An 11,324-nucleotide genomic window follows, 5' to 3' on the forward strand; every position below is an offset into this window, starting at 1 on the left:
TTGGATCGCAATAAGTTAAATGTCAACCTATTGCAAGGTTCATGCTTATCTAAATATGCATTCTGAATCTTTCTCCTTCCTTGGGATGTCTCTCAGTAATCGGTGGAGGGCTGTCATCTGTTACACTTGGCCTCTGAGTGATATTAATTAATTATTAATGTTCAACTTGATATACATCTCATGATTCACATAGCCGACTCTCAGCTAAGTCGATCAGGGTTGAAGGAAGTACATTGTCTGTCGACAGTCCTCGGGCCTGATGCAATTGTGCCTCCTAAACATTCAAACGCCGAAGGCACTTGATATTACATGTAAATGCGAAGCATTTCACGCGAGGGACTTTTGTCCCGTGAGACTGTCGTCCCCGTCTGCAGGTTTCTTGTTGATATGAATAATTCATAGTTCATGCAACATCACAAAATAAATTATGATAACATAATGTATGCAAATTCATTCTGACCTGAATGCGTTGGTTGTTTACGTTATGAGCACAATGAATACATCAACTTCAACCACAATGAAAAAAAAACTACAACGTGCAATAACGTGCATTGTTTATGGCAGTCAAATAGAAAACATAAAAAACGGAGGAGACAGAAATACGACATGCAAAGAAATCGAATTTGTTGTGGCAGAGACGACCAATCTACATCTTTCCAGTTCGTACGCGTGCAGAATATGTGGACTGAGAGTGTCGACTTTGTATAAAAACATGGATGAGTTCAGGAAGAAATGTCAACAATCTTGGGCGATTCATGTATCCAGCGACCCCTGACCTTTTTCACGATTGGCCACGATAAAATGACAGACATCTCTGCGACTATACATTTGCATATAAAAATACCCTGGCTGACTAAATAGTTAATGTTTGACTTTCGAGATGATGTTTTTCCATTAGATGAGATGAAGCCACCAAATCTAGGGACCAGTAGTATTTCTTTTCGGCCAGTGAGAATTCACATAAGAATCACCAGGGAATTAAAATTCTCAAGGACAATGATTAATAACCTAGATGTAGTAATTATGTTTTTCCCAAATACAAGTTTAAGGATGATGACTTACTCTTTTGTAAGGATCAGAAATAGTTAAATGTTTGAACATCACTTTCTTGGCCTCCTGTAGCTAGATTCTAGGGCTTCTGAAGGATACCGTCCAACTGACCTAGTTAAGTTTCTGGTGATTCTTATCCCGGTGACGCAGATGCGGAAAAGTATGAGAAGGGCTAACATGAGTTTTGACCACCATTGTGATCTAACAAATTTGGAACAATCTCACTAGTCAACCTAGTTTTACACAGTTAACTGATATTTATCATATCAAAGCAAGCAGCTCACCGTTATACTTCATAGATTGGGTAAATGTAAATAATAGTTTGGAAATTAAGGCTGTACTGGTAGAAGTACTCAGTGAAAACAACAAAGTTTTTAAGATTGAGTTGGAAAACTTGAACAAAATAACTACCTAAGTCAATGGTTCAAATTCGGTGAACAGCAATAGATATGATACGCAAAACACCGACCCTGTAGTATGAGCTTTTCCACCCAAGCAAATCAATAAGAAACCGCATCAATATTATCACTTTCACTCATCAAAACAGTCAGAGTGCATCCAAGAGGTCCGATTGTTGTTACTTATGTGAATGATCACTGGCAGAAAAGAAACAATACTGGTCCATAGATTTGGTGGCTTCGTCTCATCTTATGGAAAAACACCATCTCGAAAGTCGACCATTTACTATTTCGTCTCAACTAATGGGAAAAAAAAGAATTGTTTCCTTCACAGAGACAAGAGGTGATTACTTCATTAGAAAAAAAAAGACAGTAGATTCGTGAAGAACTGGAGACCGATAACTTTGTTAAACGTAGACTACAAAATTGTTACACAATGTCTAGCAAAAAGAATAAAAAAGTACCAAAAATAATTCACGAGACTCAGTCTGTATTTGTAAAAAAAACACAGAAATATAGGAGATGCTCATGGAAAATATCATATTAGCCAGGGATAATGATTACAATTGACTTTCAAAAAACATTTGATTCCTTGGATAGGGGTTCCTATTTGATTCAATGAGAGCATTTAATTTTAGCAAAAGTTTTATTAAATGGGTCAAAACTTTATATACAAATGAATAAGGGTTTCAGCACTTGATACTTTGAGTTGCATAGAGGTGTACGACAGGGGGATTGCATTACACTGATGCATTTTGTAATAGCGTTGGAAATTATGAAAAAAATATACACCTTGGGGAAACAGAAATTAAATATGCAACATTTGCATATGACCTTGCCTGCTTTTTAGGTGATGTTGAGTCAAGTGCAGATGTGTTTGCATTGGTACACAATTTCTCATGAGTCACTGGCCTTACTATTAACATTGAAAAATGTGAAGGTTCAGTTCAAAAGATCGAAACCACTTGATAAGGGTCTATTTCCAATTTTCACTAGAGTGAATATCGTGATAACAATGACAAATGTCCAAATAACAAGACAAATAAACATAAGAACAGATCTTTGCTGAATTTGCGAAAGTTTGCCTTTTGAAGATGTCCTATAGTTTAATTTTGACTCATCATGAAAATTTAAATACTTAAAAAAAAAGAATGATGCCAATTCGATGTCAGAATCAGAAGTTGATCAGAATAAATAGTTGTTGTCGTAACTCTTCTGTCTTTAACTTTAGTTTATTTGTCACAATGTTTCAAACCACCAGGGTATGCACTGACAATGTTATCCAAGATTTCTTGATGGAAAGTAATATACTAGCATTGTAACCTTCGTGAAATTTAAACCACAATTGTGCATTCACTCTAAACACATGTCAAACAACTTCTCTATATATTGCACCCTCTACCGAAACTCTTCTCTTTTACATATATTTTCCTATGGTCAGAGTGTCTATACTGTTTTCATTATGGTTTTATTTGGTATATTGCAACCAAACAACAGCTACACAACCAAACATAGCTAAACATATTTAAACCTCCTACTTTAGAGAAACGCTTCTATAGAGGGTGTGGCTTATTAGAATAGTATCAAAACATATCCAAAACGCAATCCTACTATAAAAAGTCATAACATGATATGCAACTTATAAGGCCATATTTTTATTGACATAATCTACCATCTAAACAAGATAGTATGTATAAGCCAACAGCAACATGTTTTTTCCTTTTCTTGATTGAAATAGTATCATCCGCTTTCTCGACCTTGTAATTCGTTTATCATTTCTTCCAAATCCACGACTTCTTGTATGTTGTCACTGAAAGTAAAGGTATTAATTGATAGTGACGAATTATATTTATATTATAGTATGTGCAATCAAATTCTACCAACAATCTCAGATTAAAATTATCTGTTCAACCTGTAAATTTAAGTACACTAGGAATTGTTTAATACAGGTAGGTGTGCTGTTTTATGTGATTTTTTCACACACTTGTATTCTTACATTTGTAAAATTAATTTGACCAATTCGTGTTAACATGACACTTACATTCAATGAATTTACTAAATAATGTGATTTTGTCATGCGACATTTAATTAATATGTAAAACCACGGCATGATAGTGTTTTTTTGCAGTTTAGATTTATTCGACCATTTTGTTGGTATTTACTGCATGGACAATTACAGGAACTTGCGTGAGGTGTTTTTTGTTCAAAACTCGTCGTCGACGAGTGGTACCACCATTGTCAATAAACGAAGTCACAATAAGTAACATGATCAGAATCAACACTAGTTTCTTCATATTGGACAATGGTACGATGTATGAATAAGAGTCCCTGCATACCAGAATAAAATAATACTTATACGGAAAAGAAGCCATAATTAATATAACATACATGTTGGCTCACTTTGATCGAACAAAGATGCTAAATATATATAACTTCTTGTTGGAAATTCCGATCAACTGCAGAACTTAATTTTCTTTCTATCGTGTCAGGAGTATTCGAGTATGCAGCGAGCAACCTTTCCTTTCACTTCTTGAAATTACTTGAGTATCACTTTAAAAAATTCTTGCTAAATGAGCTATGTAGTTTCTTATCGTGATCATTAGTGAAATATGTATGGTATTTATATTATTTCCCAACATATGTTATTTTATGATTGAGCTGATTTTATTCTGAGGTTCATGAATATTGCTTTCCATGGGATTTATCACTAGTTAGGCTGTGACCGAACGAATAAATTCAGTCAACATGCGCAGATCTATTTTTTACTTATTCCACCGCTGCATAGTACACTCGGTATGCGGATTGGTGTAACCTGTAAAATCTGTATAATATTTCAGCAGAAAACAAAACAAATCGCCAGAAGAATTTTTTTATTTGTGGTTCACAATGTCGTCAATCGAGTTATTGTAGTATGAAGTTTTTACTAGCCTATACTGTACTGTTTTATTTTGAGATACGTTTAACTAATTAATTTGACGGATTGTTATTATTTTTATATTCACATGCGCCTAGTTTTTCAAGAGTAATGATAATATTATGTATTTTCGTCCCAAATCTGATTCTGGTGAACAATATATAAAGGTATATAATGACAATTTACGATTAATGACAAAATAATGTTCAAATTAAAATTTTATTCCCAACAAGCCCTATATCATAGTGCCCACGTTAAATCTATTACTTAATATTATCGAAGATGGAGAAGACAACCCAAAATTCATATGTCCTGAAACTGTTACTGTTCAGAAACTGAGTGAGCCTTGACGACTATTAAGAGCACCATTTGACCATATTGTGATTATTCATCAGGGGGATGTGATTCTGTTATGTAATATTACACTACGTCTACAATAGAAAATTGTGAACAATACCGAATAATCTAAGAGGTTGCCGACAGGTGCACAGTTAATTAACAAAAGTTGTCATCTAGAAACACATCTACATAAAATATATTTTAATGCTTACCTGTCGAAGGATTCTGTTGAGTTGATTTATTATTAGACAATACCATGGGATAGCATAGCAAATCCGTTCTATGTAACGCAGATTGCTATTGGTAGGAAACAAAACTGCAGCTTTTATTCTATTATAATAATTTATGAAAGTTGCTACAATGATGGATAAAACAGTTTTTCCGTGCTCGTCAGGAGATAATTGATAATTGTTTGTGAAATAAAGTTCACAGAAAACAAAACTGGTCTTCCCGAAACATGATTTGCATATTACTGTTAAACTCCAGCAATCAATCAACATTAATTATGAAATTTGTATGCAAATTAAACTGTTAAAGTAAGAAAATATGTTTGTAAATAATTTAAACCTGGTTTATTTCCTGTCACAATAGAGTTTTGAAATTTTCAATCAAGAACAAAGATGTTTTCTGCTATATAAAAAGTTGAAAAAATGACATTTCTATTTCAAATGCATTTTTCCTGTAACGCCAGTTTAGGGGATTATCACTATTCTGTACAGTACTGTACAGTACTATTTAAAGATACATTTAACAAAATCCTTTGACGGGTTGTTTACCAGCAACTTTTAGTATTTTGCTAATTACATGCATCTAGTTTTTAAACAGTAAGTCCCACATCGTTTGCCTCAGATGAACAATATATTCATGATTTACAGTGTTCATTTATTACTACACAGCACCATGGGTGACATGGCATGAGCTATGTAGACTATACTCCTCCTTATGGCAGTGTGAATGCGTCCAAGACGTAAAAATATAAACGAAGACCTGGCAAGCAAGCACCATATCGGAAAAGCAATGTGGGCACTAATAAAAAACTAATAGTAGAACAATATTGTCGTTGTTTGGGAGGTCATCTACAACATTTTGCAAATTTGAAAATGAAATTTGTCACTATTGTAAGAAAAGTGGACACATTAAAGTTGCATGTAAAAAGCTTAAGCGAGTTAAGGCTGCCGATCACATGACTGAATCAGATGGAGCGAGCAGTGATACCCAACTATAATATATGACAATGTTTTTGGTCACTTCCTATCCGATCAACTACTTGGGAAGTCTAGTAATTCAAATTCTGGTGGATATACAACTAAGCATCATCTGTTGAACAATATCCTATTCCTCCTTTCGAGTATTTGATGTCACAACTGGCAGGTGGACAAAAGTTTACAAAACTTGATTCGTCCCATGCTGGCAATCAATTATTTTTAGATGAAGAGTCTAAAACACTTCTTACAATAACTAAACACATGGGTCTATTTCTAATTTTTCACTGAACTATAGAGGCGTCTGAGAAAGATAGTATTTCAGTGAGTAGATCAAGAAGCGAGATAAAAATACCAGAAAAGTTGTATTAACAGATACAAACAAAAAGTAAAAAAACTGTTAGTTGCATTTACACAAATGTTGCTTGTTATACGTACAGTCTTGTTAAAATTGGCTGTTTGACGTTTAATTCTGAATGGTGTTATCAAAAAATAAGTTTGAGAAAACAAAATGTAAGTTTTAGCTATGGGTCGAAAAATGTAGTATAATGATCTTATTGACATATTTCTAGCTTCCTTCGTTAGTACCAACTACACTTAATCCGCTATCATTAAATATGCAGCTGACTTCCGGGATGCATATATACCGGTGTTTTTTGACTTTTTATATTGTTGTCCTTAGCATACACATATTGAATTATAACATGTCTGACGGTAATTCGGGAATCGAGAATGATTGTCCAGCAGTTGTCGTACATTGCATTACCACGGGCGTAAACCTCACGGCTATAAGTTACAATATTATACTTACTAATAGCCAAATAGCCAGACAAAGTAAACATAAGAGCAAATCTTTGCTGAATTTGCAAAAGTTTGCCTTTTGTGGATGTCCTATAGTTTAATCTGGACTCATAATGAAAATTTAAATACTTTTAGAAAAATGAATGATGCCGATGTCAGAATCAGAAGTTGATCAGAATAAATAGTTGTTCTCGTAACTCTTCTGTCTTAACCTCAGTTTATTTGTCACAATATTTCAAACCACCAATATATACACTGACAATGTTATCCATAATGTCTTGATGAAAAGTAATACACTAGCATTGTAACCTTCGTGGAATTTAAACCACAATTGTGCATTCACTCTAAACACATGTCAAACAACTTTCATATATATTGCATCCTCTGCCGAAACTCTCCTCTTTTACATATATTTTCCTAAGGTTAGAGTGTCTATACTGTTTCCATCATGGTTTATTTGGTATAATGTAACCAAACAACAGCTACACAACCAAACATAGCTAAACATATATAAACAGTTTTACTGACAACCTCCTACTTTACAGAAACGCTTCTATAGAGGGTGTGGCATATTAGAATAGTATCAAAACATTTCCAAAACGCAATCCCACTATAAAAAGTTATAACATGATATGCAGCTTATAAGGCCATTTTTTTATTTACATAATCTACCATCTAAACAAGATAGTATGTATAAACCAACAGCAACATGGTGTTTCCATTTCTTGATTGACATAGTATCATCCGCTTTCTCGACCTTGTATTTCTTTTACTCTTTCTTCCAAATCCACGACTTCTTGTATTTTGTCACTGAAATATTAATTAAAAGTATTAATTATTAGTGACGGATTGTATTTATATTACAGTATGTACAATCGAATTCTACCAAAAATCTCATAATAAAATTATCTGTTCAACCTCTGAACCAATTTAAGTACACTAGGAATTAGGTAGGTTTGTTGCTTTATGTGATTATTTTTTACAAACTTGTATTGTTACAATTTATTAAACCAGAATAATATAATACTTATACGGAATAGAAGACATAATTAACATAACAAACATTTTGGCCCACTTTGATAGAACAAAAATGCTAAATATAGATAACTTCTTGTTGGAAATACCGATCAACTACAGAACTTAATTTTCTTTCTATTGTTTCAGGAGTATTCGAGTATTGAAATTGCTTGAGTATTACTTTAAAAAATTCTTGCTAAATGAGCTATGTAATTTCTTATCGTGATCATTAGGAAAACATGTATGGTATTTATATTATTTCCCAACACATTTTATCTTATGATTGAACTGATTTTATTCTGAGGTTCATGAGTATTTCTTTCCATGGGATTTATCACTAGTTAGGCTATGACCGAACGAATAAATTCAGTCAACATGCGCAGGTCTATTTTTTACTTATTCCACCGCTGCATAGTACACTCGGTATGCGGATTGATGTAACCTGTAAAATCTGTATAATATTTCAGCTGAAAACAAAACAAATCGCCAGAAGCATTTTTTATTTGTGGTTCACAATGTCGTCAATCGAGTTATAGATATGATAATATTATGTATTTTCGTCCCAAATCTGATTCTGGTGAACAATATATAAAAGTATATAATGACAATTTACGATTAATGACAAAATAATGTTCAAATTAAAATGTTATTCCCAACAAGCCCTATGTCATAATGTCCGCGTTAAATCTATTACTTAAAACTATCGAAGATGGAGAAGACAACCCAAAATTCAAATGTCCGGAAACTGTGACTGTTCAGAAACTGAGTGAGCCTTGACGACTATTAAGAGCACCATTTGACCATATTGTGATTAGCCATCACAGGGATGTGATTCTGTTATGTAATATTACACTACGTCTACAATAGAAAATTGTGAATAATACCGAATAAACTAAGAGGTTAACAGGCAGGTGCACAGTTAATTAACAAAAGTTGTCATCTAGGAACACATCTACATGAAATATATTTTAATGCTTACCTGTCGAAGGATTCTGTTGAGTTGATTTATTATTAGACAACACCGTGGGATAGCATAGCAAATCATCTCCATGTAACACAGATTGCTATTGGTAGGAAACAAAACTGCAGCTTTTATTCTATTATAATAATTTATGAAAGTTGCTACAATGATGGATAAAACAGTTTTGCCGTGCTCGTCAGGAGATAATTGACGACAGTCTTGCAATTAAACGATAATGTAGGTTCTTATTGTAATGAGGTGATCGTATGCAATAGATTTTTTCACACAAAAACGTCGACTGCATTATTTTTTTCGGTTGTTTCAAAGTTACCCCAAATGAATAGTTTGGCTATGAAAGTATGATATTTCGTAAATAATCCGTTTCTCAACTTGCTCTGTGTTATGTTTCAAGCCGCATTCATGATGGTTGCTCCATATATAATAAATATCAGTAATTGTTTCCTATATATTTTATTATTTCCTGTACGCCACCTGAATATGTGTCAAACATTCACAACCAAACAATTTATGTCGGTAAGATCGAGCTCGCTACAAACAAAATCCAGTCGATCTATGGTTTTGTTACATAAATAGTATTACACATCATGCTCCTCCCAACACTTTAATTTATATGCAACAGTGCAATAAACCTATGCCAGGGTATGCGCTGACTTCTATCCATTAATATTTGGTGTCTTGTAATAATGTTGTTTAAAGATATGTAGTACTTACACTTACTCAGGCACTGTGGCCTTCTTGAGATGCAACCACAAATGTGCCTTAAACAATCCCTCCAACACATGTCATACACAATCCATGCAAATTTGATGTTATATGTGGATTTTAATTAATAGTAAAACATCTTCTTTATAAATCCGTATTATATTTATAGAATGGGTAACACTGCATATGTGTGTCAGAACGGATGATTGGCTTCAACTTATATGGTCGAATGCACACTCATCATGAACTAAAAAGAGTATATCCTGCATACTTGCTCTGACAATGAGGTTATTACGAGGATACCTCAAAGTATACACAAGACAGTACAGCGAGAGTATCGACCGACGTGCAGCGGAGGTCGATGCGATGGTGTACTTTCTGAGTGCATACATTTAGGTATCCTCGTAGTGTCCTTATTGTTATACATCTTTTCCTTCCAAGGATACATCATGGGAATGCCGGAATCCAAAATATTCAGAAATGATTCCGCAAAATTCTTGGTGTGGAGTCCGGCCAAACCATGGTGGCAGCCATGTTTGTTTTTATTAATAGAGGACAATTAAGCGTGTAATCATTCCATGTTTGAAATTCGCATTTCCTAATACGGTAGGATGAAAATACCCCACAAAATACCTCAAGTTACGGCACGTTGTAACTTATGGCGCAACTGTGACAGATGTATAATAATGTAAGACAACTGCTGAACAATGATTATTGTTGAGAAATCAAGAGTTCTTTATGGGGGTGACGAGCAAAGGACCGAGCTATGCTGAGCGCCAGAAAACTTTCAATAACTAAACACAATTGATTCTGATATTTTGATTACAGTGAAAGGATTTCTATTGGGATCACTGACCGCCGAGGTCGAACGTACACAATTTACTATGGTTTTGGGAGATAGTAGGATGGAAAGTTTGTTTCAGTTCGGTAGATTATTTAAAAGGATAGGAATTAAGCAAGTTTGAATACGAAAAAGTGCATTTATCGTCGACAAATAAATGAATATAATACCCGTTAGAAACCTAAGAACACTATCGAATTACTTTTCGTAATACTCATAATACTCATGGTAAACTTTATTGATTAGCCCGAAATATGAGTGGTAGATGTTACTTTAATATATATTTTGGTAGAATAAATAAATAAATAAATAAATAAATAAATAAATAAATAAATAAATAAATAAATAAATAAATAAATAAATAAATAAATAAATAAATAAATAAATAAATAAATAAATAAATAAAACGAGGTGTAAAATGGACTGGAAATCTGTGATAAAAATGAATCCAATGTTATGTGTTTTATCATTACTTCAGCCATTAACCGATTCAACCTTAAACGTGATAATTTCGTCGTATAAACTGTAAATAATCACAACGTATCCATTTGCTATTCTTACCAACAAGCCACACTGTGTCTACTCCCAAACCATTCATCGGCACGAGTGGTATGTGGTAACCTCCCTATGCTATGTACTTCCTGTTTGTAATCCTATATGATGATGATGATAGACCACCTATCAAGTGAAACCGAATAATAATTATTCTAGAATATCGTACTAACAAGTCATTATCAATGACATAGTTTCAAACAACGAAAATCATAGTCAGATTATGTTTAATTATTGGGGTAGTATTCAACATATTAACTACAAATGTGGATGAAACATGTATAAAGACTAAATTTGAATGAAAATGGTCAGGGCATGCCCCAGAAACTGTTAATGACATTTCCAAATGTTGATTTTTGGGCAATTATCGGCTGTCAGTTGAAAGTCAACACAATTAAACAAAGCGATATTCACATGTATTACAACTTGTGACGTACCTAAAATTGGCCCAGGCATGCTCTAGAAATGACGGACAAGAAGGATGCACGTGACAGTCAAAAGTCGGCTATTTTCATCAGCTTGCAAA

At 33.6% G+C, this 11,324-nt stretch overlaps 2 long non-coding RNA genes across 2 annotated transcripts; both read right to left on the minus strand.

The window, feature by feature from the left end:
* Positions 1-3,081: 3,081 nt before the first annotated feature.
* Positions 3,082-4,963, minus strand: LOC146729031 (uncharacterized). Its single transcript, XR_014928277.1, has 2 exons — positions 4,914-4,963; positions 3,082-3,258 (listed from the first exon to the last, which is right to left on the minus strand). It is a non-coding gene; the product is annotated as an uncharacterized LOC146729031 (long non-coding RNA).
* A 2,376-nt stretch (positions 4,964-7,339) lies between these two features.
* On the minus strand, positions 7,340-8,779 carry LOC144356697 (uncharacterized). Its single transcript, XR_013421495.1, has 2 exons — positions 8,701-8,779; positions 7,340-7,514 (listed from the first exon to the last, which is right to left on the minus strand). It is a non-coding gene; the product is annotated as an uncharacterized LOC144356697 (long non-coding RNA).
* Positions 8,780-11,324: the final 2,545 nt, after the last annotated feature.

Source organism: Saccoglossus kowalevskii, chromosome 22 (assembly GCF_978046115.1).
Source record: "Saccoglossus kowalevskii chromosome 22, keSacKowa6.1, whole genome shotgun sequence".
Lineage (NCBI taxonomy): Eukaryota > Metazoa > Hemichordata > Enteropneusta > Harrimaniidae > Saccoglossus > Saccoglossus kowalevskii.